Below are 27,294 nucleotides of genomic sequence, written 5' to 3'. Positions count from 1 at the left end.
CTAAAATTCTCAAATAAATCAACTTTTATCCCATAGTTGTTTCTTTTCAATGCCCATACATCAGTATCATTCTCCACTCTCACCATTCTATCCTGTACATTTTCCACACTGATCTTCACAGTCTTAACTCTTTTACCAACATTATGCAGTTTATTTTGTACGTTCTGAACTATATTAAAATATTTCATCATCACCTTGTCTGAATTTTCCCTTTTGTTTTAAATTCTCTGAATTATTTTAACAGCTGAGCATTGGTACAGTCTTTCTCTTGAGACACTTTCAATTTCCTCCCGTACTCTTTCAAAACTTTCATCTTTTGTCAACACTACTTCTTCTTGATCTTCCTGTTCTTTTCATCGCTGGCCCACAAGTCTGACAAAGAAATCGCTTCCTGATCACAGACCAACTCTGGGTAGAAATCAGAGCCAGCGCTGCTGGCTCCGGCAACGCCAAGAAGCTTTCCTGGTCCACACATACACATCTTCCTGCGCATGTGCAGTTCAGTATCCTCTTCATTGACTCCATCACCCCATATAGATGGTTGTGGTGGCACCATGGAGCATCGGATGGATCCTACGTAGGGGCACGGCTCACCCTGGGAAGAGTGCTCACCTTAGCTCCTGGATCCAGAGAGACGGTAGGCCTTTTATCCTTATCTTGTTCGCGACGGGCCAGCGACCGTCTTCCCCTTTTTAGATGGTATAATTAATATGTGAATATGTTGTAGAACAGTTTTTAATAATTCTGGTAAATTGCCCTTTGCCTAATTAGCACTTTTTTTTACTAATTCCTGGGAGAATCAGGATTTCACGTCCTGACCCTACCACATCACGTGACGTCACCCTTACATTGGCAACGGATTTTTTTTTGCACGACCAATAAGAGGTCATTCTGCCGTGCCCACAGGAAAAAGAATCTCAGGGTTGAATGTGATGTCATATGTGTACTCTGTCAATAAATATGGAATCTGAAACTTTGGGTAGTGATATATAATGATTGACTCCTGTGTCAACTATTGCTTGGTTCTTCAAAGATACATTTAACTAAGGACTCATCAGTTTGCTCATGTGAGCATGAAAATATTAAATGAAAATGCACACGCATTAAAAAAAACTCAAAAAGGAGGAGTTGCCCATCCGGCTCCTCAAGCCTTCCCCACCATTCAATATGATAATGGCTCGGAGAGGAGTCCTTTGAATCCTCCCATCGTCTTGGGCAATATCCTCCCTCAATCATTTCCATTGGAAACACATAATGACAGTTCCTTTTTTTACATGTAAGTGCAAAGATCTTTCTAAAGGTGCAATGCCCTGCAGTTAGCAACAAGCACTGCAATCCATTGATTGAGATACTTCATTGTGCCACATGCTTTGAGATACATCAACAGACTAAGCAGGCATTAAAGCCACGGAAGCCTCACAAGATATACGGTAACTTGGTTCAAGATTGTAATTGCAAATGACTGTTAATTTTGTTGTGAAATCACTTGTTTTCTAACTTTAGACTTCCAGAAAGAACATTACAAATGTTTATTTGATATATTTTAATTTTCCTACTAATGAAAATTAACATTTCTCTAATTCTATCAAACTCCACTGCATGGTGTACATGAAAAAGGTTGTTATATTCTCATGCTGCAGACAACTGCCGTAATATCATTATGGCAAATTGTGAACATGATAAGGTTTCAAATTTGCTGGAATCAATAAAAACCTTTGCACTCACTCTCCTCATACATCAGCCTGAAAACTGAAGTAATTTTTCCAAATACAGGTACAGAATCTTTTATCTGAAACCCTTGGCACCAGACGCATTTCGGAATTCGGAATTTTTCAGATAAGAGAACAATAATAACAGCGGTACATTAAGTAATTTGTGCTGATTTCAAGTTCATGCAAAACAAAGACACACACCAACTGCAAGGGTCTCTGGATGGGGTGGGATATTGCAGCAATGACGCTGGATGGGGGGGGTCACTGGACAGGGGAGGGGTTGTGGCGATGCTGGATGGGTGTTGTGACAGCGCTGGAAAGGGCGTTGCAGTGGCGCCAGATGGGGGTGTTTGTGGTGGCGCTGGAGGGAGGCGGGTGGCATTCCCACACCATAATCCTCAGTAAGACACTGTACAGAAACACCATGATCAAGCTTCTGCAATAACTCCACTCTCTGTGCCATCGATAATGACAGATGCTTCCTTCTCTGTTACCCATAGGGGACTCTGCAGCTCTTTTTGACATTTTCACAGCCTTCACTGTCCATGAGCACCTGAGGCACATCTGACTGTTAGGAGCACTGAGACATGATACTGGATGAGGGGGGTGGTTGGGTTGCTGAACAAGGGTGGTATCAGGGCATCAGGCCATGTACGACGAATCGGTCGTCCGCATATGGAGAATCGGAAGCGTGGGATTCTTCTTTTCCTCTGGCACCTACAAAGTAAGGATTCCCTCATGTTCCACTAATTACCGACATGTGATATTCAAGTGTGAGAAGAGTTTGGGTCCCCAAACGCGGCCTTTGGTGTGCAGACAACATCCATGGAAAAAAATGTTCGGTTTTCAGAGGTTTTCAGTTTTCAGAGTTTCGGATCAAAGATTTTGTACCTATGTAATCAACTTTTTAAAAAAAAGAGTTCTGAAAGGAATGCAATGATTATTTTGATGGAAATGAAAATGTGCTCTATCATATTAATGTCAGTGAATGGAAATGATGTTGCGGTTAACATGTGAAGCACTTTAAAAATGTGTTTATAAATTTTTATGGCCTGACATCCATGATGTGTTTAATCATGCATATTTACAGGAAAATATGTATAACCAGAAAAAGAAATGAACATGATTATTATAGAATGCCTAGTTAAATGTGAAAAAGCATGTCTGTTTTTTCATGTAAGTGATGTTTAATGGTTAATAGAATGCCATTAATCTGACTTTCTTTATAGCAATGCACATAATGTTAACTTAAAGGTAACTGAAGTTAAATACATTATTTTTATGTCTGACACAGTCATAAAATAAAACAAGTTTATGGCAATTAATCACCAGAAGTCTCTTAATAATGTACAGTAAAATCCCCATTATCTGGCATTTGCTGGGATTGTGGATGCTAGAAATACAAATTTTCCAGATAATTGAGACTCACTCTTACAATGCCCAATGCACCAGTATTCAGAACACATAGTTTAAAAGACAAAATGTAGTTGTTTGAAAGACAATCAGTATTGTAGTCTTTAATTATGTAAAGTTCACTTTAATCAAGTAATTCCCATAACTTACAAAATCCAAATTCGAACCCCGGTCCTTGGCGCTCTAACAGTTTTGCGGTAGTCACTACACTAACCGTGCTGTTGTCATAATCAACCCCCCTCCGCCAAGTTTACAGATAAAGCCTTTCTAATATACCTAATGATAAAGACTCTTACCAGGCAGGGATAGGGAAACACTTTGGGAGAGTCGCGAGCTGCATCTACCAGCTCTTCATCTTGGTGATCTTTGACGCGACCCCCTCCACGCCATTGTCCAAATCAGGCCTTCAGCACACCTTCCCGCGCTGATGACATGACTCACGTCCACTCAAGTGTTCCAGTCAGGATGTCGGCGCACCTACCCCGCGCTGATGACATGACTCGCGTCTACTCAAGTGTTCCAGTCAGCACCAACCCCGCGCTGATGGCCCAGCACACCACCATGCAAGAGGTGACGGTGAAAAGAATGCACGCGCATTGAGGATATTTGTTAGTTCAGTGGGGCAAATCTGCCCAGTCTTATTTATTTGAAATGTATTTATTTAACTATTTCCTCAATTTTTTTTGCTGTTTGGTTGAGTTTTCAGTTGACATGGCGATATTTTTTACTGTATTTCAAACACATTTGCGACTGAACACACTTTTTCAGGTTAACAAAATTTGACATGAAGAAATTACATTCATTTTCATCTGAATCAAGGCCTACTTAAGTGAACCTATTTTAGGAATTGCCCAATTCATGGAACCCAAAGAGGTCTGCCTAGACCTCCATAATGTAAATGGAGATACCTAATCGAAAGAACGATCACTGGTGTTGGGATGTGAAGGCATGTGTTTATCTATTCAAGTTCATTATCATCTGACATATACAACTGGACTACGGTGCGCGCACAATTGGATGAAACTATATCTGGCGAGTACTCAACTTCATTTGTGATGAGAAGGCTTCCCTATTCCTCTAATGGATTGAAAGAAATAAAGCAGCCATCACAGCGTTTGAAAGCGTCATCACATCCCATTAGTAAAGTCTTACATTATATTAATTGTATTCTTGGCTCAATGGTAATCCTTGCAGGCAATTACATTTTTTTAGACATACAATATGGTAACAGGCACCTCCAGCCCATGAACCCCAAATGCGCCAATTAGCCTACAGGCCCCGTAGGTTTCTGAAGGGTGAGAGGAAATTCGGAGGAAACACACGCAGACACAAGGAGAACGTACAAACCCCTTACAGGCAGCGCTGGATTTGAACCCGGTCGCGGGTGTTGCGTGAACCATTGTGTTGCCCTTAAGATGCTATACATCTTTGTTTCATGTGCGGCTCTCTTCCTTTTGATGCTGATTGGAGAGCAGACCTTTTTCTACCTGCTGGCATGCCTGAGTTGGGCTGGAGAGTAAAATAGAGTGGTGAAGAATTCTTTGGCTTGGCTTCGTGGACGAAGATTTATGGAGGGGGTAAATGTCCACGTCAGCTGCAGGCTCGTTTGTGGCTGACTAGTCCGATGCGGGACAGGCAGACACAGTTGCAGCGGTTGCAGGGGAAAATTGGTTGGTTAGGGTTGGGTGTTGGGTTTTTCCTCCTTTGTCTTTTGTCAGTGAGGTGGGCTCTGCGGTCTTCTTCAAAGGAGGTTGCTGCCCGCCAAACTGTGAGGCGCCAAGATGCACGGTTTGAGGCGATATCAGCCCACTGACGGTGGTCAGTGTGGCAGGCACCAAGAGATTTCTTTAGGCAGTCCTTGTACCTTTTCTTTGGTGCACCTCTGTCACGGTGGCCAGTGGAGAGCTCGCCATATAACACGATCTTGGGAAGGCGATGGTCCTCCATTCTGGAGACGTGACCCACCCAGCGCAGCTGGATCTTCAGCAGCGTGGACTCGATGCTGTCGGCCTCTGCCATCTCGAGTACTTCTACGTTAGGGATGAAAGCGCTCCAGTGAATGTTGCGGATGGAGTGGAGACAATACTGGTGGAAGCGTTCTAGGAGCCGTAGGTGATGACGGTAGAGGACCTATGATTCGGAGCCGAACAGGAGTGTGGGTATGACAACGGCTCTGTATACGCTTATCTTTGTGAGGTTTTTCAGTTGGTTGTTCTTCCAGACTCTTTTGTGTAGACTTCCAAAGGCGCTATTTGCCTTGGCGAGTCTGTTGTCTATCTCATTGTCGATCCTTGCATCTGATGAAATGGTGCAGCCGAGATAGGTAAACTGGTTGACCGTTTTGAGTTTTGTGTGCCCGATGGAGATGTGGGGGGGATGGTAGTCATGGTGGGGAGCTGGCTGATGGAGGACCTCAGTTTTCTTCAGGCTGACTTCCAGACCAAACATTTTGGCAGTTTCCGCAAAGCAGGACGTCAAGCGCTGAAGAGCTGGGTCTGAATAATTACTTCTAAGGTAAATATGCTTACTCTTTAAAAAGGTCTAACTCTGCCACTCGACCAAGCATCTTGGGTAAACTGGATGCAGCAGAACAAAGATAATCCTCAACACTCCAACAGCTATTGTTCCACTCTCTAAATGGTTCTATTTTTTCATCAGAATATTACGCTGCTGTCATCAAAATGCTTGCTGCACGCAGGCTGTGCCTGAATGCTGGATGCACACAATGCGGTTGCTAGTCTAGACACTTAGGTCAGCTTCTGTTAATTTCCTTCCTCCAGCTACATCTTTCTATTTGTTTGCAAATAGAAATAGGGAGAAAAAAAATCGAGGGATCTTAGAGTCCATTTCCGCAGATTCATAAAGCAGCAGGATGGTCAATTAGGTAGTAAAAGGGGATACAAGAGGTTGTCTTTTATTCTCTCCATTAGCTGAGTCATTATTGGTGGTCGTGATAAAACATTACAGGAACAATGTGATTGCCCTGAAGCAGGGAGATTTGCACGAATGTTGCTCGAACTGGAGAGTTGAATGAAGAGTGGAGATTTTGGGAAAATTTAAATTGAATGTAAAAGCTTATGAGGATCTGAATAAATAGTAAGAATGTATACCCCTTTGCAGAGGGGATAAAAGCCTTGGGACATAGAGTTAAAATGTGTTTTAGGGTGAAAGGGAAGGTGAAGATAAGTCTAGACCTCACTGGCCAAGAGTAGCAGAATCATTTAAAATGGATTTGAAGGTCAAGGCCCAAGGAACTATTGAGCACACTCGTGAAGGACAATTTTCCAATTTTGTATATTTCATTGGTACCTCAGCGGTGCCATTAACTGCAGGAAGGAAATCAACTGAATCATGGTTTTGAGAAGCGTTCAGATTTCCAGCACCACAATGTGGCTGAACATGAGACAGATTTTAAAAAAAATGCAGGTGTGACAATATGACCATGCAAACAGAAAACGCTGGACACACTCAGTGGATCGTTTAGGATCTGTGGCAAGAGGAACAGTTAATGTTACAGGTTGAGGACCCTTTGTCAGTTGGTTCCTTGAACTAAAACATTAATTTCAGTAGCGTGAACAGGAGCGGGCTATTCACACAGTCCTTAGTTGCACCAGTGCTCAGTGGACAGTGCTCGACATTCTGCTACTGATTTGGGCAGATTGTCGTCTTTCCATTAGGAAGTCCAGGATTCAGTGGAGTCCCAGCGAGGACAGTTTCTCCACCAGCCTCTGGGGAATGATATTAAATGGTGAGCTGAAGTTAATGAACAGCAGCCTGATTCTCCAGGTAGGTCAGGATGGAGTGAAGTGACAAGGCTATAGCATTGTCTGTGGAACAGTTTCTTTCTCTAGGCAAATTGAAATGGGTCCAGCAAATGGGACTGGGACATGTACATCACCAGATGCTCGAAGCATTTCATCATCGGATCTTTGGATGAGACTATTTGCTCAAGGATTGGGACGTGGCTGAAGAGGAATTGGAATTAGTGAACCCTGATCTGCAGACAACAAGAGCCTGCTCAAAGCCTCCAGCAGCTGCTGATCTCACTTGCCTGTTTATGAATATAATTCGGCAATTCTCCATTAGCAGCTAATGCAGTCATTTCAAATTGTGCCAAATAATATGTTCGGTTTGGGGCTGTGCAGGAGAGTTTAGAGTCGGCAATAATGCAGTGAAGTTTGGCCACTTGGCTGATCTAAAAAGCAGGGTGAAGCATCGTGCTGTGACTGACCTCTCTCCAGTTTTCCCTGCTCAGGAAGAACTTCTGTCACCAGGGGCTTGAACACTGCTTTCAGTGTTGATGGGCTCAATTGACAAAAGCTTATTGGTCTGAACTGATGTTGCTGGTGTACTACAGAGCAGCACACCAGCTCTCTCCTTGGTGTCAATCTAACATATGGCTGCCAAAGATGATTGGGGGTTGGATGGGGGAGGGGGGGGCATCAGTTGTAAAGGATTGGAAGCTTGAATGGAGCAGAAATTCTGCTATAATCTGATAAGTAAATAGGTCTGCTCCCACAAGCTCAGCTTCCCTGGTACCATTCTCTCATGAGCAATCAAATAACCATTAAAGCTTCCTTTCCTAAATTCAACGTCCTTACTGATTTTGCCCTTCCTTTTCCCACAAGCTAATTAACTGTCTGAATGATTATCTCAAAGGATATCCACGCTTTAGGCCCTCTCCCATTCTTTATGCCTTGGTATTTGCAGATATACATGGAGAAATTAACCTCTAGTCTGCCATGAAGAATCATTATATTGCACTAAGGTACAAATGGACCTACCTGGCATCTCCTCCAGTAATCATTTGTCTCCCTTGTAGAAAGAGGGAGCTGCTTATAAACTGCCCACAACCATGATCTCGTGAAGAAGGCCACATAGAATGGATGTTTAAAGAAGGTGTCAGTATGAAAGTTCAATAATGTTCTTTTACCCACAACAACCTGATGGAACAGAGGCAGTAACTGATGAACAACTACATGCAAGTTCCGGAAAAGAGCAATACACCTTTAACAACAATCACCCAACTGAAAAGAAGCAGTCCACGCCAATGAGTGCCTTGCACTTTGTTCAAATGTCTGAATGTCTGATGAGACAAAGAGGACATCTCCACAAGGGGATGAAAGGCTTGAGATCTGTGATGTGCTGCATGTCCTCTCTAAATAAGTGACTGTCCTAAGATACGAACAGAACCATTCTGGGTAACATTGTTGCAGGTTACCTTTTGCGTATGATCATTATTCACTTTCTATTGACCAAGTCCAGATAGCATATATGGATGAGATGGAATTATGTCCCCAGGCTGTTGCTAGATCCCATCCCCATGTTTTGTCCCGCCAAGTATTTTTTGCAGGACAGTAGTCTCAAGGACTACCTCCTCTGCTGAACTGATGATCATCTTCCATTCCTTTGATCTCCATGTCCTGTGCATTTGTCTGTGTGGAAGGAAATAGGAGACCTATGGCAAAGATTAAAGCCATGCATTGAAAAGAGCATACATTGAATAGATAGCTAAAGAATATTTGTTAAGTCTGAATACGATCAGAGATGTACTATTATTTAAAGGTGATTTGTCATGGTCGTACAGATGGAATTGTGAAGAATTGTATAGGCTATGTGATGCGCTGTCATACAGAAAGCAGACACAAGACTTAAAGACTAATTAGCAGGCTTTATTCCACTTAAAGTCCTTGCTGCAGTTAGCTGTGGTTAGCTGTGCTGGCTCTGTGTGACTGACCTTGAGAGGCCGGATGTGGCTTATATTCCGGCTGATTGACAGCCGGCCAGGTGTTGCCTTGTCCTGCAGGTACACAGGTCGCCCCCTGCAGTAGGCTAGTGGTGTATCACCACAGGGTGTATGTGCACAATGGTCTAGTGTGATGAGCAATGTCCTGTGTGATGACCTGTGTCAGCAAAGCAAAGTTGGGGGAGTTTGAAGAAATATTCCAAAGGGATTTGGGTGAATGGAACCATTTCTGTCTCTCCTTTTGCTTGCATTTTGCCTTTAAATGGTGGAGATATAATTGTATCAATTATTAAAAAGAGTATTAAGAATGGAGTCAACTTTTGAAATTTTATTTTCTCTTTCCCTGGTATGTTGGACACAGAGCACACAGTTCTATAGCATTCCAAGCATCAGGTACCAAATGAGGGTGATCTTCCAACCTGAAAATCCTTTAGACATTCAAAGGCCTGAATTTTATCCTCCTGATGTGCTGGGGAAGGAGTTAATTTAAAAAATCAGGTCTACTTTAATAAACCCTCTGAATTAACATTGTGGCTGGAGTTTGCAGTAATAATGATGGTTATTTAACCAACTTAATTGGTTAAGAATCTTAGGAAGAATGGACCAAGATTCAAGCAAGTGAATTCAGTGGAACTTTCTACTGATCTGGAAGAGTGGTGTGAACACTCCCTTTTACAATGCCTGCTATGATCAAGCAACAGTTCTGTTGGATCCTTGGCATCCCACAGTTATGTTGTCATTAAATTGGATGATCAACCAATTACATTACAGGTTTCTTGCAGGCCAATAACCAGGAAATAATTCTTAGCCCAAAGCTGGTCAGTGAATGCAGCATGCCCAGGACAACAGTGCATGTAGATCACAGCACAAACACCTCATACTTTGTGGTGACTTCATTGCTGTATTCTGCCACTATAATATTCAATTGAACAGAGGTGATGCCATTGTTAAAATAAACAGGAACAAGGCAATTTGCTTTTGTAAATTATTTGTGCTTTGATTATTCCAATGTTTTATGTAAAAAAAATTCCAGATAATTTAACTTTTTGAAAATGTGATTATTTGATTTTTTTTGTTTAGTTGTTTATTTTACTTTTATAATGGTATTTTATGGAGATTATTCAGATGCATGATAAAATGATATTATTTTTTGTTTGTTGAAGATTTTCTCACCTGCTGTAGAGCCAGGATTTGTTCTGGTCCTTCCCATGACAACAGACACGCAGCCATATAGGACCTTGTTAGTAAGAACCAGATGCCCTTCAACTTAGTCCATCTTCTCAATACCTTTTGGGTAAATGCACAATTGATCACCATCTCCGAGGTAAGTTGGACTCAGTGATGTCCACGTCATAAATAAATGTGGTATAAAGCCTCAAATAATGATTAAAATAAACACAAATAAAGAAGAATCTGAAATGTCATAAATAAAATTAAAATCCTTTAAATTTTAGTGTAAAATTGTTTAAGTATTTAAAATGTTCCAAAGTAATAATTATTCATTGTGTATGCTATTAAAATGCAGTTAGACTTCACATAATTAAGAGCAGTATTTCATAGACTTGTTTATAATTGGTCTAAATTTGTATCTGTTCAAGTGATTACTGAGTACTCTAAAGTTGTCTGTAAAATTCTGCAACCCTGAATGCACACTGAATTACTGGCTGCAATTTTGTAATTTTCTGTGAAAATTCGAGTTACCGTCAACTGAACAAAGAAGCGAAAGAACTGGTGGTTTAATCATAGAACACTACAACACAGAAACAGTAAAAACACAATGCTGGAGAAACTCAGCAGGTCAAGCAGTGTCCTTTATATAATAAAGGTAAAAAATACATAACCAATGTCTCGGGCTTGAGGTATGGAAAAATGTCGGCAGACGTCTGAACAAAAGAGTTGGGGGGGGCGGGTAAGAGGGATGGGAGGTTGCAAAGGCAGAGAAGGGAGGTAGCGGACAACACCAATCAAGGCCCTTTACTCATCCAGTCTGTGCCAAACTATTTGATAATAAATAACCATCATTATTACTGCAAACTCCAGCCACAATGTTAATGCAGAGGGTTTATTAAAGTAGACCTGATTTTTTAAATCAACTCCTTCCCCAGCATATCAGGAGGATAAAATTCAGGCCTTTGAATGTCTAAAGGATTTTCGGGTTGGAAGATCACCCTCATTTGGTACCTGATGCTTGGAATGCTATAGAACTGTGTGCTCTGTGTCCAACATGCCAGGGAAAGAGAAAATAAAATTTCAAAAGTTGACTCCATTCTTAATACTCTTTTTAATTATTTCGATCACCGGCTAAGCATTTTCTTTGCCAACATTTACAAAAAAAATTGAAATTTTCAAATCTACTGTTTAGAAGTTTAACTTTTGGCTTCTAGTACCTTTGTCAAAAGAAAAATCCAATTTCCATTCACTTCAACTAAATGTAGAAATATCTAATTGGTCAAAGCTAAATCCTACTTTAGACCTGTCTTCTGCTCTCAAAAATGGCTTGTAAATATTTTGCCATTTTTTTCTAACTTGATACTGCATCATACAGGAATCATAAGGTACACTGTTGATAACTTTCTAACTCTATGTGGACTGAAGAATAATGGGCAGCATAATATTAATTTGCTTTGCTAATTGTCAGAATCCCATGACAAGGATGGGCACTTCTGCAATTCTTCATTCAGTCTTTGGTGATGAAAATAATTTTAAAAAATGTTTTGCAAATGAGTATCTTGTCATTTGTATCACCACAGGTATGAAGTCTCCCCTGAAAGCTGACTGACTGAGTTTTTAACTTCACTGGGTGAGTGGGCAATGATGGTTTTCTCTCTTGTAATGAACCTCTTGTGAGTTTCATTTTCTGAGGAGGATAGTAGCAGAAAATAAATTGGGCCCAAGTGTGAATTGGAGGCTTAGGAATGTAATAGTTACGTTATTGTGTTAGTAAACAATGATCTGGAAAGGTAAATTACCACCAGATCTGGCAATTTAATTAAAGAGATCGAACCACTCAGTAAGTCCTAAATTGCTTCAGAACTCCATCTAGTTCAGTCCTGGAGGGGAGGGTGACTGCTGGCCTTGCCTGGATTGACCTCAATATGATACCATGATGTGGTTGCACTTCAACCTACAGATTTATTGTCAAGAGTATATACATGACATCGCATACAACCCTGAGATTCCTTTTGCCTGTGGGTGCGGCAGAATTACCACTAATTGGTAGTGCAAAAAATAAACTGTACACAGTGTAAGCATGTAAACAAATAAAAGAACTGATAATGAATGTAAACAAATTGATTGTGCAATACAGAGAGAACAAAAGAAAATCAATAAAGTGCACAGGCAAGAGTCCTTAAATGAGTCCCTGATTAAGATGGTTGTTGAGGAGTCTGATGGTGGAGGGGTATCAGCTGTTCCTGAACCTGGTGGTACAAGTCTTGTGGCACCCATACCTCTTTCCTGATGGCAGCATCAAGAACAAAGTGTGTGCTGGGTGATGTGGGTCCTTGATGGTTGCTGCTGCCCTCCGATGGCAGCGTTCCCTGTAGATGTTCTCCCTGTAATGTCCTGGGCTGTGTCCACTACCTTTTGGAGGGCTTTATGTTTAGGGCTCTTGGTGTCCCCATACCAGACCATGATGCAACCGATCAGCACACTTTCCACCACACCTCTATAAAAATTTGCCAGGGTTTCTGATGTCATATCAAACCTCCACAAACTCCTGAGGACATAGAGGTGCTGATGTGCTTTCTTCACGATGCCATTGGTGTGTTGGGTCCAGGAGACATCCTGCGAGATGGTGGCTCCCAAGAACTTACATCTGCTCATCCTCTTCAACTCTGATCCCCCAGTGATCACTGGATTGTATTCCTCTGGCTTTCCTTTCCTGAAGTCAACAATCAGCTCCTTGCTTTTGGTGACATTGAGTGCAAGGAGTACAGTACCTATTTGTCAAAGCTGTTACTGTGTGAAAACCCTCAACGCATGGACTTCCACTTTTCAAGAGCTTACTCTCTGCACCTTCTCAAAGGCAATGAAGGGTAAGAGTATAGAAGTGGCACCCCAATTAAATCTGCTCAACTTTTTTGTTCTTCTGCCAAATGGAAAGTTCCACCTTATGTCAAAGCTTTGATTTTGTGGTCAATATTAACATTTGTCCCAATTTAATTCCCATTAAAAAAAACCTGATATATTGATAGTAAATTGCCCCATTTTTCTGGTGGCACAGTGCCATGACTTGAAGCAGCGAATGCACTGTGAAGGTTGCTGTGAACAAGCGTTGTGTCCTTGGACTGAGATTCAAACCATATTCAGTGCTGTGATTAATGCACACTACGGTGAGATACTAGGAAGAAGGTCATTTTAAGCATTTAATTGCAGTGAGTGCAAAAGTGTGATATACTCATTACCCAGCCAGGCCTTTCATCTTTTATTAACAAGGAAACAAATGAGCAACACCACAACATACAAACTGTGGATTTGTTTGTATTTATCTAGTGTCTGGAAATGGTGCAAAAGATTCCAATTAAAGACAAAGGATACAGAATTGCTGAGCAAGAGACGGAAACCATTTGCAATCAAAGCTATAGTTAGGCTAGGGCTAAGTTATGTGAAAGTGGTAAAGCTTGCCAAAACATGTTCTTGTTATAGTTGCATTTATTGGGCACCATGAAGGGGCATTTGGTCAACTTAGCTCAGCAGATAGTTTTAAGAGTATATCTCCCAAATTTTATATTATTTAAATTCAGGATGCGCTCACTTTAGTCAGAAAACAATCAAAGATGGAAATCTGACTGAATTTCTGAGAGATAGATCCTCTCATGACAGTGTTCACTGTCTGCCTTTGTTCCCATGGTCACCTCCATTTGTTTATGTTGTTCCTTCCCATTCACAATTATGTATTATTTCCCCTTTCAAGTTAAATATTTGGCAAATATGCTTGAGTTCTTCAATTATTCCAAGTTCAATGCTGTTACTGGTTTGGCGAAATGTATGCATAACAAGCTGTTTTAATGGAGGGGCCGACTCTATCAGTGGAGAAAAATGTGCACTTACCTTTTCATAGAGAAAGCCTAAAAGGCTTCTGTAGCATTGTCTTTATGAAGAGTGGTGCCTCGTCGTGTCCTCCGGAGTCAATGGAGGTGAGGCGACTGATTCTATAACGCCATCCGTCAACATAACAGCATACGTGCGTGGCGAGCAATGGCCATCTTTGTTACCCATAATCCCCCATGCAGCTGGGATCGTTCTAGGAACCGCAGAATGGTTCCAGCTGTATGGGGGATTATGGGTAGCAAGAAGGACCATTGATCCTTCTTCTGCCCAACACTAGCCCCACTGGCATGCCGAGGGACTCCAACCTCAAGCATTTATGCGGTGTCACTGCCACAATGGCTGGGTCCAGGGTCGCGAGCTAACAGCATCATCGTGACATCATCAGCCCTCCCCTAGCCAGCCACTTGCAGCGACAGTACATTTATGGAGTGAGGATGGAGTGCTCCACTCCACCTGTGTGACCAGGCTGAGGAAGGATTGGATTCAGCGTCTTGCACTATGCGCAGAGGATTAACGGAGGCAAGTTCAGCGCTGTGAGTTGCAATTTTTTTCTCTGCAAGGGAGCCTACAATTTTCAGAGACTGCACTGGCTAAGTCTGTCTCTCACCAAAATATTGTTGAATTATACAGGATAGAAATAGACACTTCGCCCCACTCATTCATTTGTTCTTCATTAAATCAAATAAACTATGCTCCATTCAAGAGATTGAAAGTCAAACTACATAAATTACGGCCTTATGTATCATACAATAAAATAACACTGAAAACAGCAAATGAGTTGTTTTGAAAAATCTGCAGAACTCTGATATATTTCAGATTAACAGGAGCATTTTGGATTATATATGATAAAGTAATATAAATTAATCTGAGGTAGTATATAACCAACATTCCGGGCTTGATCCCTGTCATACCTTGATGAAGGGCTCAAGCCTGAAACATTGGTTATGAATTTGCGACATAGGGTGCATTATTTTACCAGCTGAATTTCTCCAACATTGTGTCTTTACTTCACCCTTTGTGTCTGTAGATTTGTGTTTAACTTCTTTCCTGAAACCTAAGTTCGTTCCATTTGCATGTGTTTGATCAAAATCCCTCTCGACCATTCCTATCTGTAAACATGTCTAAATGCATTTCAAATACTGTAATTGTACCTGGTTCTACCATTTAGTCTGCCATCTTTGTTTCCGTTACCTCCCGTTCTCTGTATGGGAAAAACTTGCTCATCGGGTCCCTTTAGATCTTTCCCTTCTCACATTAAATCTCTGCCCTGTTGTTTTGAACTTCTCTCCCATTCACCTGATCAGCCTCTCTCAATCAGCCCTTGCCAGTTCCTGTCTAATGCCAGCAAAATTAGCCTTGCCCCAATTCAAAACATTAACGTGGACCATTGTTATCTTTGTCTCTCACTATTTTAAACTAATGCAGTTATGGTCACTGGTCCAAAAGTGCTCCTCTGTCTCTTTCCCCTCCTCGTTTCTCAATAGGATGTTAGGATTATCAATTTATTGTTTGAGAAATCATACTTGGACACAATAATGAAATTCGTCCCCAGCCAAATCCTTTGTACACTGGTACTGTCAGCCAATATTAAAGAAGTATAACTCGCTTGCTATGAGAACCCTATTATTTTTGTATCTATCTGCATCTCCCTACATATTGGCACCACTAATTCACATTGATTATTGGAAGGCTTTTAGTACAATGTGATCACCCTTTCTTGGTTCTATGTTCCATCCATGTAGCCTCAATGGACAATCTCCCAGGAATATTCTTGGGAGGGGGTGCAAGGAGAATGTGCACAGTTAACAGTGTGACTTTTAAAAGTTTTGATGTGCACAGGGATCTGACAGTACAGGTCCCCTGCTAATCGAATATCACTATGCAAGTATACAGGGTGGTATAGAAGGTGTACAGTATGCCTGGATGAATTGGGCAGGAAAATTAGTATAAAATTAGGGAAGTCACATTGTAGTTACAGTAAAACCCTTGGTATCCAGCACCTTATGGGGATTGGTAGATGCCGGATAAGTCAATTTCCCGACTGCTTGAGATTGTGTGTTGAGTGGATCGGCGAACTGACCACTGGGGGCACCAATTTTAAACTTCATTATTTTTTACCTATGATATTTTTGCTAGTTGCTTGAATTCCAGAAAACAGGGATTTTCCTGCATATAAAACATTGGTTGAGTCACACTTGGAATACTGTGTGTAATTCTGGTCGCTCCATTCTAGGAAGGTTGTGGAAGCTTTGGAAAGGGTACAGAAGAAGTTTACCAAACTGTCGCCTGGTTTAGGGTAACAGTTACAGGGAGAGATGGAGAAACATGTGTTGTCACTGGAGTGTTGAAGGTTGAGAGGTGACCTGATAGAGTATACAATTATAAGAGGCATCGATGAAGTGGACAGTCAGAATGTTTTTCCCTTGGGCAAAAATGTCACACATTAGATGACATGTTAAAAGTGAAGATGAAAAAATTTAATGGAGATTAGTGGGACAAAAATTTTTACAGAGTGCAATGGGTGCCTGGAACAGATTAGCTGGAGTCATGGTGGTAGCATTTACAAAGCATCTAAATAGTCACATGAATATGAGGAGGATAGAGGGATATCAATCAAGCAGCAGATATTGTTGGATTTGGGCAGCATGTTTGGCACAGTGATGTTAACGTTGCCCCAAGGTCCTGCTCCTGTGATGTACTGTTTGATGTTCTATCCATTCTAAGCACTGCTGTGATGGTCTTCCTAATCAAAAACATAGCATCCTCTCTTTTCTTACCTCTACCTCTGTCATGCCTGCAGCATCTGTATCACGGAACATTGAACATTATCCTGTCGCCTTTCTGAAATTGCTATAAAATCCCAGCCCCATGCCCTGAGTTTATCTGCCTCACCTGCCAGGCATCTACGCTAACCCTGCCAGGGCAGCACGGTTAGTGCAGCCATTAGCGGAATTCTGTTACAGCGCCAACAATCAGGACCAGGGTTCAAATCCTGTGCTGTCTGTAAGGAGTTTGAACATCCTCCCCGTGTCTGTGAGGGTTTTCCCCGGGGGTTCTGGTTTCCATCCATCCTCCAAAATGTTCCTTGTAGGTCAATCGGGTGTAATTGGGCGGCACAAGCTTGTGGGCCAAAAGGGCCTGTAACTGTGTTGAATGACTAAATTTAAATTTAAAAATTAATATCTATGTAATTTAGTCTGCCAACCTTCCTTGCCCCCTGCCTTTTTCTTGACTCTGCAGTTTACTGAATTTGCTTGCTTTAACTTCAATTTTCTCATTTGTCACACAACTGCTTTGGATCTCAGTTACCCAGCCAGACAAGTTTCACACCAACCACCATCCCCACACAACCACCCCCCCACCGACTCACCCTCCACCCCTAGAACAGACAATTTGTGAATGGCTCGCTAATCATTTTCCACTTATTAATGTGTAGACAACAATGAGATAGACAACAGACTCGCCAAGGCAAATAGCGCCTTTGGAAGACTACACAAAAGAGTCTGGAAAAACAACCAACTGAAAAACCTCACAAAGATAAGCGTATACAGAGCCGTTGTCATACCCACACTCCTGTTCGGCTCCGAATCATGGGTCCTCTACCGGCACCACCTACGGCTCCTAGAACGCTTCCACCAGCGTTGTCTCCGCTCCATCCTCAACATCCATTGGAGCGCTCACACCCCTAACGTCGAGGTACTCGAGATGGCAGAGGTCGACAGCATCGAGTCCACGCTGCTGAAGATCCAGCTGCGCTGGATGGGTCACGTCTCCAGAATGGAGGACCATCGCCTTCCCAAGATCGTATTATATGGCGAGCTCTCCACTGGCCACCGTGACAGAGGTGCACCAAAGAAAAGGTACAAGGACTGCCTAAAGAAATCTCTTGGTGCCTGCCACATTGACCACCGCCAGTGGGCTGATAACGCCTCAAACCGTGCATCTTGGCGCCTCACAGTTTGGCGGGCAGCAGCCTCCTTTGAAGAAGACCGCAGAGCCCACCTCACTGACAAAAGGCAAAGGAGGAAAAACCCAACACCCAACCCCAACCAACCAATTTTCCCTTGCAACCGCTGCAATCGTGTCTGCCTGTCCCGCATCGGACTGGTCAGCCACAAACGAGCCTGCAGCTGACGTGGACTTTTTTACCCCCTCCATAAATCTTCGTCCGCGAAGCCAAGCCAAAGATTAATGTGTAGAGAACAATGACTGCCAAATGCCTCAAACTTCATCACATTGCTTTTGGGTGGGACTCACTATCCACTTGGTTGTCTTTAAACATAATCTATTTGTTTTTAAATCGTATGCCATTTCTATAGTTGTGAACAAAATGCTTAATTGAATTTGTTTCGGAGCTCTGAGCTGTACATAATAACTTCGTGGAGTCACAGTGAATCTTCTGTCAGGCAGTATTTCCTGGATGGATTACCTCCACCACTCTGGCCAGTTTTTCATAGCAGAGACATTTGGATGATTTGAAAGCTTGTGTCCCCAATAATTCCTAGCCTGGATAAACATTGGGTAATACATCTGTCATCTCTGGCTGGAAATGGTACTGCTGTGTTTGACTTTCACACTTGGATGCCATTTGCTTCACTGATAGGTGCCCAGTTTCTCTGGGATCCTCGGGACAGACTTTTTCTAAAATGGCCTCTTCCCAGACTTCTGGCATGTGAGCATTTCAAACAGTACAAGAGCAGAGAGAACGTCATCCTTGCAATTAGCATTCAAACTGACATTTGGAAACCTGGAATAAAGACCCAAGTACAACATGGTTGGCGTAGCACAATGCTGTTACAGCGTCAGCCATCGTGTCTGGGGTTCAAATTCTGCACGGTCTGTAAGAAGTTGGTACCTTCTCCCCATGTCTGTGTGGGATTTTCCTGGGGTGCTCCGTTTTCCTCCCACCATTTGAGACATACTGGGGGTTGTAGGTTAATTGGGTGTAATTGGACAGCACGGGCTCATGGGCTGAAATGGTCTGTTACTGTGCAGTCTGTCTAAAATAAATTAAATGATGCAGTTATTGGGTGTTGTTACACCTCAGCAACAATAGAAATGTACCAAGACTATGTAATATTTTTCTTTAAAAACACTCTTTTATTCAGAACTACTAATAATATAGCACATTAGTTAAATAACCCCAACTATGCATGTGTGTGTGTGTGTGTGTGTGTGTGTGTGTGTGTGTGTGTGTGTGTGTGTGTGTGTGTGTGTGTGTGTGTGTGTGTGTGTGTGTGTGAGTGAGATACCCAAGCTATTAGAGCTTAGGCACAATTCTGGAAAGTCATTCCAAAGTTCAGTCTTAGAAATCCATTTGTTGAAATATTGTCTTTTAAACTGATGCACAGAAGTAATCACGATGGGTGACAAGGTCTGCTGAAAATTCTCAAATCCTTGTTGAGTTTCTTCCAAAGAAAAAGATCCTTTTGTATGAACAGTTGTCACAGCTTTCCTTTTCCTTGCACAGGGGGAAATGAAATGAGTGACTTCCACAATGTGTCCAAAACCCAGGTACAGGACAATCAAAGTGATGTTTCCTTTGGTCACAGTGAGGTTTAATAATGCCCCTGATGAGAGAATCTGTCGAATTGTCCATTTCACACAGTGTCACTCCACCTCAGTGGTCCATGGGATGGCTGGTGGTCAATAATGACTAGTATTTCACCCACATGACTCTCTCATAACCTGTGTCCTTGGAAAAGGCAGTAAATGTTCCTTCTCCTCGCCAAAGTACGCAGTTGGGGCCAGTCTGTATTAATTGTGGCCACCCAATTTACCTGCCAGTTATGGCAGGGAGTGCAGGCCATTAGAGCCTACAAAGCAAAGACGGACTCTGTAGATGGCTGCGATGCTTCACTACTCAATGAACTGAACATGTTCCATGGTCGCTTTAAGAACCAAACGATGCCTACTAGAATCCATAAAAAGGCTGAGGATCCTGTGATATCTGTCTCTGAGGGCAAGGTCAGAACATCATTCAAGAGGGTGAACCTTCACAAGGAGTTAGGCCCTGTGACGGACCTGATAGAGTACTGAAAATCTGCACCAAATGTTCAGGGATCTTTTTTAAACCTTTCATTGTGGCAGTCAGAGAGTATCAATCATCCTGGTACCCAAGAAATTAGCGTGGGCTGCTTCAACGACTGCTGCCCAGTAGCGCTAACTTCTACTGTGATGAAATGCTTCAAGAAGCTGGTCATGGCCAGAATTAACACGCACCTAAGTAAAGATCGCCACAATTACTCCACAGCAAATGCAATATTGCTGGCTCTCCACTCGGTTCTGGATCACCTAAAAAAAACAATTCATACATACGATGGCTCTTCATAGACTACAGCTCAGCCTTCAATACCTTTATTCCTTCAGTGCTGGTCAAGAAGCTACAAACTCTTGGCCTCTGTACCCCCCTCTGTAACTGGATCCTTGACTTTCTCATCAGAAGACCACAGTCAGTACAAACTGGAAACGTCTCCTCCTCACTGATTATCAACACAGGCGCACCCCAAGGATGCGTGCTTAGCCCACTGCTCTACTCGTTATATACCCATGACTGTGTGGCCGGGCACAACTCCAATGCCATCTACAAATCTGCTGATGACTCCACAGTTGTCGGCAGAATCACAAATAGCAATGAGGAAGTGCACTGGAGGGATAGATCAGCTTGTTGAATGGTGTAACGACAACAATCTTGAGCTCAATGTCAGCAAAACCAAGGAGATGATTGTGGACTTCAGGGTGAAGACAGGGGAACACGATCCAGTCCTCATCAAGAGCTCAGTCATGGTGAGGGTCAAGAACTTCAAATTCCTGGATGTCAACATCTCCGAGGATCTGTCCTGGATCCTCCACATTGATGCAATCACAAAGGAAGCTTGCCAGTGGCTATACTTTTTGTGAGGTGTCTGAGGTGTATGTCACCAAAAACTCTCGTAAACTTCTACGGGTGTACCATGGAGAGGATTCTGGCTGGTTGCATCACTGCCTGATACGGAGGCGTCAGTTCTCAGGACAAGAATAAACTCTGGAGGGTTGTTAACTTGGCCTGCAACATCACAGACACTAAACCTCACTCCACTGAGGACATCTACATGAGGCGGTGTCTTAAAAAAGCAGCCTCTATCCTCAAAGACCCCCACCACCCAGGTCAGGCCCTCTTCACTCTGCTACCATCGGGTAAAAGGTACAGGAGCCTAAAGACGAGCACTCAATGGCACAAGGACACCTTCTTCCCTGCTGCCATCATATTCCTGAATAATCAATGAACCAAAGACACTGACTTACTTTTTGTGCATTATTAATTTTATTATTATTTTTATTTTATTTCATTTTTATAGTAATGTTGTAAGAAGGTTATATGTATGCTTACACTGTGATGCTGCCTCAAAGCACCAAATTTCCAGACTTGTTCATGACGATAAATCCTGATTCTGAATTTGAATTCTGAGTCTCTCCACAGCTGTGAATGCTTGCAGCTTGTTCTAGCCCTTAAAGTAATATTCACACTAAATGGAACATGAGCTCGTAATAGAGTGCAGGGAAACGTAAGCTAGTTGCAGGACCTCCCAGTCTGTGCTCCACAGCACCCATGTCAGTTAAGCATACACCATATCGAATCCACACTGCTGAAGATCAAACTGCGCTGGGTAGGTCACGTCTCCAGAATGGAGGACCATCGCCTTCCCAAGATCGTGTTCTATGGCGAGCTCTCCACTGGCCACTGAGACAGAGGTGCACCAAAGAAGAGGTACAAGGACTGCCTAAAGAAATCTCTTGGTGCCTGCCCCATTGACCACCGCCAGTGGGCTGATCTCGCCTCCAACCGTGCATCTTGGTGCCTCACAGTTCGGCGGGCAGCAACCTCCTTTGAAGAAGGAGGGGCTTTACTTACGAATGCCTATGGCTGGCTTGCACAGTCCCTTTCCTTTTAGAAGGGCCGTTGTGTAAATTACACCAGGACCTTGGAATCTGGGGTCAATATGGAATGGCCGCTGAGCTAGCAATAGTGTGACAATCAATGTGATCCAGTCCACGTTGCAGATAAGACAATATTGAAAAGGATACACGTTATGGAGGATGAAATTGTATCCTCCGATAGATAGAAAATCAATAAGTATAAACCAAGAAGTATGACATAATTTTAGGTGATGCTCTAAGGATGGGCAAATGCAATTTGATTAAAAGAGAGAGGCAAGGAAGCATAAGCAAAAGAAATACATTTAATTTGTGTGTTTTTTTAAGTTGCCATCTTCAATTTTCATCCCAGGGGAATGAGAAGTCAGATTTACAAAATTAAATTCTCCGTCCCAGAGAGGATACACTACAGTAATTATCACTTTTTAATTATCGTTTTGTACTCCTGAATGCTCCAGCTTCAAATTCTTGATTTTAAAATGTAGATCAGGTTTGAAATCCTGATTCACCTGGTAAATATTTTGGCCGTCATTTCACTCTCATTTCCTGTCATTACCCTGCAGTTTGTCGAAATCCAGTTCAAATAGATTTGATTTGCTGAGTAAATTGACCCTCTGTTTTTTTTTAATTGTCATCTCTGCTGACTGAAGGCCCTGCCATAGACATTGGCCTATCTTTGATCCATTCACTGATGCACGACAAGCCATTTGTTGACAGAATGGTATTGCTACTCACACTACATTTGGTTGGGTCATGGAGTAATCCCCTCATCCACTGCTGTGGAGAGTTGCTTTGGAGGTTTCCTTGTCTCCATTGTATTTGTAGGTTTTGTGCTGGGCCATATTCTTGGAACTAAACAGAACCAGAACTTATTGTCATGAGAAAGTCATGAAATTCACTGTTTTGTGGCAGCATCACAGCGCAAACATTCAGATTATAACCATATTACCACATATTATAAAAATTAAAAGTAATCATGGCCGGAAAGTCAGGCCGTGTCTTTGGTTCATTGATTATTCAGGAATCTGATGACAGCGGCGAAGAAGCTGTCCTTGTGCCGCTGAGTGCTCGTTTTTAGGCTCCTGTACCTTTTACCTGAAGAGGGTGTTGCCTGGTGGTGTGGATATTTGAGGATAGAGGCTGCTTTTTTAAGACATTGCCTCATGTAGATGTCCTTGGTGGAGTGAAGTCTGGTACCTGTGATGTCGCAGGGTGAGTTAACAACCCTCTGGTGTTTATTCTTGTTCTGAGAGTTGGCGCCTCCATACCAGGCAGCGATGCAACCAGCCAGAATACTCTCCACAGTACATCTGTAGATGTTTACGAGAGTCTTTGGTGGCGGGCCTTCTTTGTGATTGCATCAACATGGAGGCTGCAGAACAGATCCCTGGAGATGCTGACACCCAGAAATTTGAAGTTTTTGACCCCCTCCACTACTGAGCCCTCGATGAGGACTGGATTGTGTTCCCCTGACTTCCTCCTGAAGTCCGCAATCATGTCCTTGGTTTTGCTGATGTTAAGCAGAAGGTTGTTGTCGTTACACCATTCCACCACCTGATCTATCTCCCACCTCATTGCTATTTGTGATTCTGCAGACAACTGTGCCGGCAAACTTGTAGATGGCATTGAAACTGTGCCTGGCCACACAGTCATGAGGTATGAGTAGAGCAGTGGGCTAAGCACACATCCTTGGGGTGCGCCTGTGTTGGTAATCACTGTGGAAGAGACATTGTTACCAATTCGTATGACTGTGGTCTTTCAATGAGAAAGTCAAAGATCCAGTTACAGAGGAGGGGTACAGAGGCCAAGAGCTTGTAGCTTCTTGACCAGCACGAGGAAATAATGGTATTAAAGGCTGAGCTGTAGTTGATGAAGAGAAGTTATATGCATGATTTGCTGTTTTCAAGGTGATCCAGAGCAGTGTGGAGAGCCAACAATATTGCATCTGGCTGAGGAGCGATTGTGAAGATAGGCAAATTTCAGTGGGTCCAGATCTTTACTTAGGTATGTGTTCATTCTGGCCATGACTAGTTTCTCGAAGCATTTCATCTCAGTCGAAGTTAGTGCCACTGGGCGGTAGTCATTGAGGCCGCCCAAGCTACTCTTCTTGGGTACCGGGATGATTGATGCCCTTTTAAAGCTGGTGGGAACCTCTGACTGCAACAAAGAGAGGTTGGAAATTTTTATGGCAGCTCATTAAACTTACTAGAATAAGAATATGTTCACCTATCATGCACCAGGTTCCACTCTGTCAACTGCAGAATGAAGTCTGAATCAAATAAAATGCTACAATCATCAGATTGTAGTTTTATAATTTTTGTAAAATTTGTTTCGATAAGCAGCATGGTAACACGCCCTTTTAGCCACCAGCTCATGCCGCCCAATTACACCCAATTGACCTCTAACCCCAATAGATTTTGAACAGTGGGAGGAAACCCATGCAGAGAACATACAAGCTCCTTACAGACAATGCCGGATTCAATCCCTCGTCACTAGCACAGTAACAGCATCGCTCTAGCCGTATCTTACTTGGATTAAACAAACTCTGTGTTTATTGTCTGATCCAAAAGAAATATTTACATCAGGAGATCATTTCTAATTCCATTCCAGTTGGTGGTTTGCTACACACCCATCCAATTTTTCTTTTAAATTGGAAAGATTGAGTGGACATACAATGGAGAGTTGATTTATGTTGGGATTTCAACATGGTGTAAAGCTTCTAGGTATTAAATAATGTCATAACCACACCGAGAACTGCAAGTTTTATTTGCTTTGGAGTCACAATAGTTTCTTCATCTTGTAGATGTGAAGCTGTGGAATTTGTTGCCACATAATGAGATAGTTGCGTCAGGGTCCCTTCTGTCATTAAAGAGAAGGTTGGATGTGCACATGGAGGTGAGGGGGTTGGAGGGTTATTGGCGGTGAGCGGGAGGTTTGAGTTAGTGGAGTTGTTCCAGTGAACTGGTGCGGACATGGCCTGTTTCCGCTCTGTAAATGGTTATATGGTTATATGGCTGTGGAGGTAAATCATGGGATGGATTTAAAGCAGAGGTTGATAGGTTGGTAAGAGTGTTCAAAGATAATGGGGAGAAGGCAGAAGAACGGGGTGAAGTGGGAGAAAAAAAAAATCAGCCATGATTTAAATGGCGGAGCAGATTTGATGGCCTAATTCTGCTCCTAGGGTCTTGATGGTGCTTAACACTGGTGAGAAGCTGTAGCTCATGTAGAGAGGAAGTTCCTCTTGGGTGTAGTGCATCTAAATTCATTCATCAATAGGGAATCTGTTATAAACTTGGTTAATGAAGCCCAAAGCAAATACCCAGATCTTTGGCCATCATCCTCTAAGTTAGACCAGCAGCCTGCCCTGAGGCAGATTCTAGTAACATGCAATCAGATGTCAGACTAACTTAGAATGAGCACTCCTTTGAAACACTCTACCACTGTGCTCGCAAACCACTGATGAGTGAAGATCACAGGATTTAATTCATACTTCTCAAACAATTCTTCTGGAAAATTGAGAGGTATTTTTGATTCTGGTAAAATCCTCTTGAAAGTTTTACTATACTATTGCTTCTTTACTCTCATTTGGACATAAATTTGAGGTGTATGTAATGCTTAGGCTCCCTGTGAAATGATGTAACTATCAAAAGAGAGAGAGATGATGTGCCATCTTTAGTGTCCTGCTTTAAATTGTTTTCTCATTTGAAATGAAATGGCACAAAATATGACAAACCGATATCGAGAAATGCAAATAATATGGTCACATATTTACTTTGTTGTGTTCAGAATAGGTTTGATGGGTTCAATGAGAATCAAGCTGGGCACATGTTACTAACAAACAGTGGTCTTTATTTACACACAGGGGAATTCATAAAAGGGCGCACACATATACCGATTACACAAATAAACTAGGGTTAAATTTCTCCAGTACCCATCCACAGTAACTAAAAGAGTGCATACATAGGAATAATAAACAAATAATTAAACTTCAGGTGCAAAGAGATCACTGCTAAACGTTCTCAACTCCTGATTGGGAACGCAAGGTTTAAATACAGTACCCACCAACCCGCTCTATCTCTAATATCACAACACACTAATAAGCAGTAAATTAATTACAACTGACAAGTATATCAAATAAACCTGGTCTCCAGCATTGCCCACAGCTTAGGATCCAGGATGGAGCCATTGCAGTCGGCCCTCAGGTGCAGCCTGTGCCCTGCAGCCTGGAGTTCAGTGATAGTCTCTATTCAGCAGCAAAAAAAGTGAGAGAGCAAGACTCCATGTGCTCGGCTTTTTCAATGCAGTGCCCATTCTACGTGACCTGCGAGGACTAATTATACATCAGACTCACAGTTGGGCAGATCTAACCCTTAACCCTTGATTGGTAGGTGAGGTCATTTCTGATCTCAGGCTCGTAAGAGAGGTCATGTCACCAACCTCTCTTTGCTGCCATTATATTCCTCAATAATCAATTGACTTCAGTCAATATAGCTTTAGTCTATAAATTGCCAGTGTATGAAGAATTATGACAGGAGCTAATCACAAGAACAGCAGAAGCTGAACGTATTACTGTACGTATTAGGTCAGCAAAGACCATTAGTTCATTTGGGGTAAGGGATTTTGCTCTTCACTCTGAAGAAATTATTTGCAGCTCCATTTGTGCGCTAACTTTGATATCACAGCAAACTGTCCCTTAATTCCAAGCAGTTGTACCTCTTTATTGAAAGTCAGCAATATCAAGCATTTGTGGTCAAAATCTTCTCAATATAAACTTCCAAGCCTCCTTTCAAAATTTAAATTTAAATGTTTAAATTTAAATTTTAAAAAAAAAATTAGACATACAGCATGGTAGTAGGGCCCTTCTGGCCCTTCCGGCCCACAAGCCCGTGCCACCCAATTAGACTCAATTGACCTATGACCCCCGTACATTTTAAAGGGTGGCAAGAAACTAGAGCAACCCAGAGGAAACCAATACAGTCATGGGGAAAATGTAGACTCCTTAAAGATAGCGCTGGATTCGAACCTGGGTTTCTGGCGCTGTAACAGTGTTGCGCTAATTGCTATGCCAACTGGGCCACCCTTAATGATGTTGATGTTTTATTGTTTCATTATGCTGCAATAATGTATATTGAAATACTTAACTATATTAAAGTTGGTACAAAGATGTACATTTATAACACCAATTACATTGGCTGATTTGAAACAAGCTATTATTATGTATTTAAATAAATTGGTATAGTACAGTTTTATTGCATCAAATAATAAACTCAAAATATTTCTGGTCATATTTTTTCCATTATATACCATAGCATAAAACAATGATTTTTTTTTCCCAGGAGAAATTGTCAGTCCTTGTACGATGAACGCTTTTCTGAATTACGATACCTGCACTTCATTTGCAAAGTATGCTGTACCCACTTCTTGTATGTTGGTAAACAATGAAAATAATTTACGCTC

At 42.2% G+C, this 27,294-nt stretch overlaps 1 long non-coding RNA gene across 1 annotated transcript; it reads left to right on the top strand.

Moving 5' to 3' along the window:
* The first annotated feature begins 263 nt into the window (after positions 1-263).
* LOC138748155 (uncharacterized) lies at positions 264-27,294 on the top strand. The gene is made up of 4 exons (XR_011347836.1): positions 264-1,430; positions 10,035-10,195; positions 11,622-11,671; positions 27,174-27,294. It is a non-coding gene; the product is annotated as an uncharacterized lncRNA (long non-coding RNA).

This window comes from Narcine bancroftii, chromosome 13 (assembly GCF_036971445.1).
Source record: "Narcine bancroftii isolate sNarBan1 chromosome 13, sNarBan1.hap1, whole genome shotgun sequence".
In the NCBI taxonomy this organism is placed as follows: Eukaryota; Metazoa; Chordata; class Chondrichthyes; order Torpediniformes; family Narcinidae; genus Narcine; species Narcine bancroftii.
The sequence above is the reverse complement of the archived record's forward strand: the minus strand, read 5'-3'. Positions and strand labels throughout refer to the sequence as shown.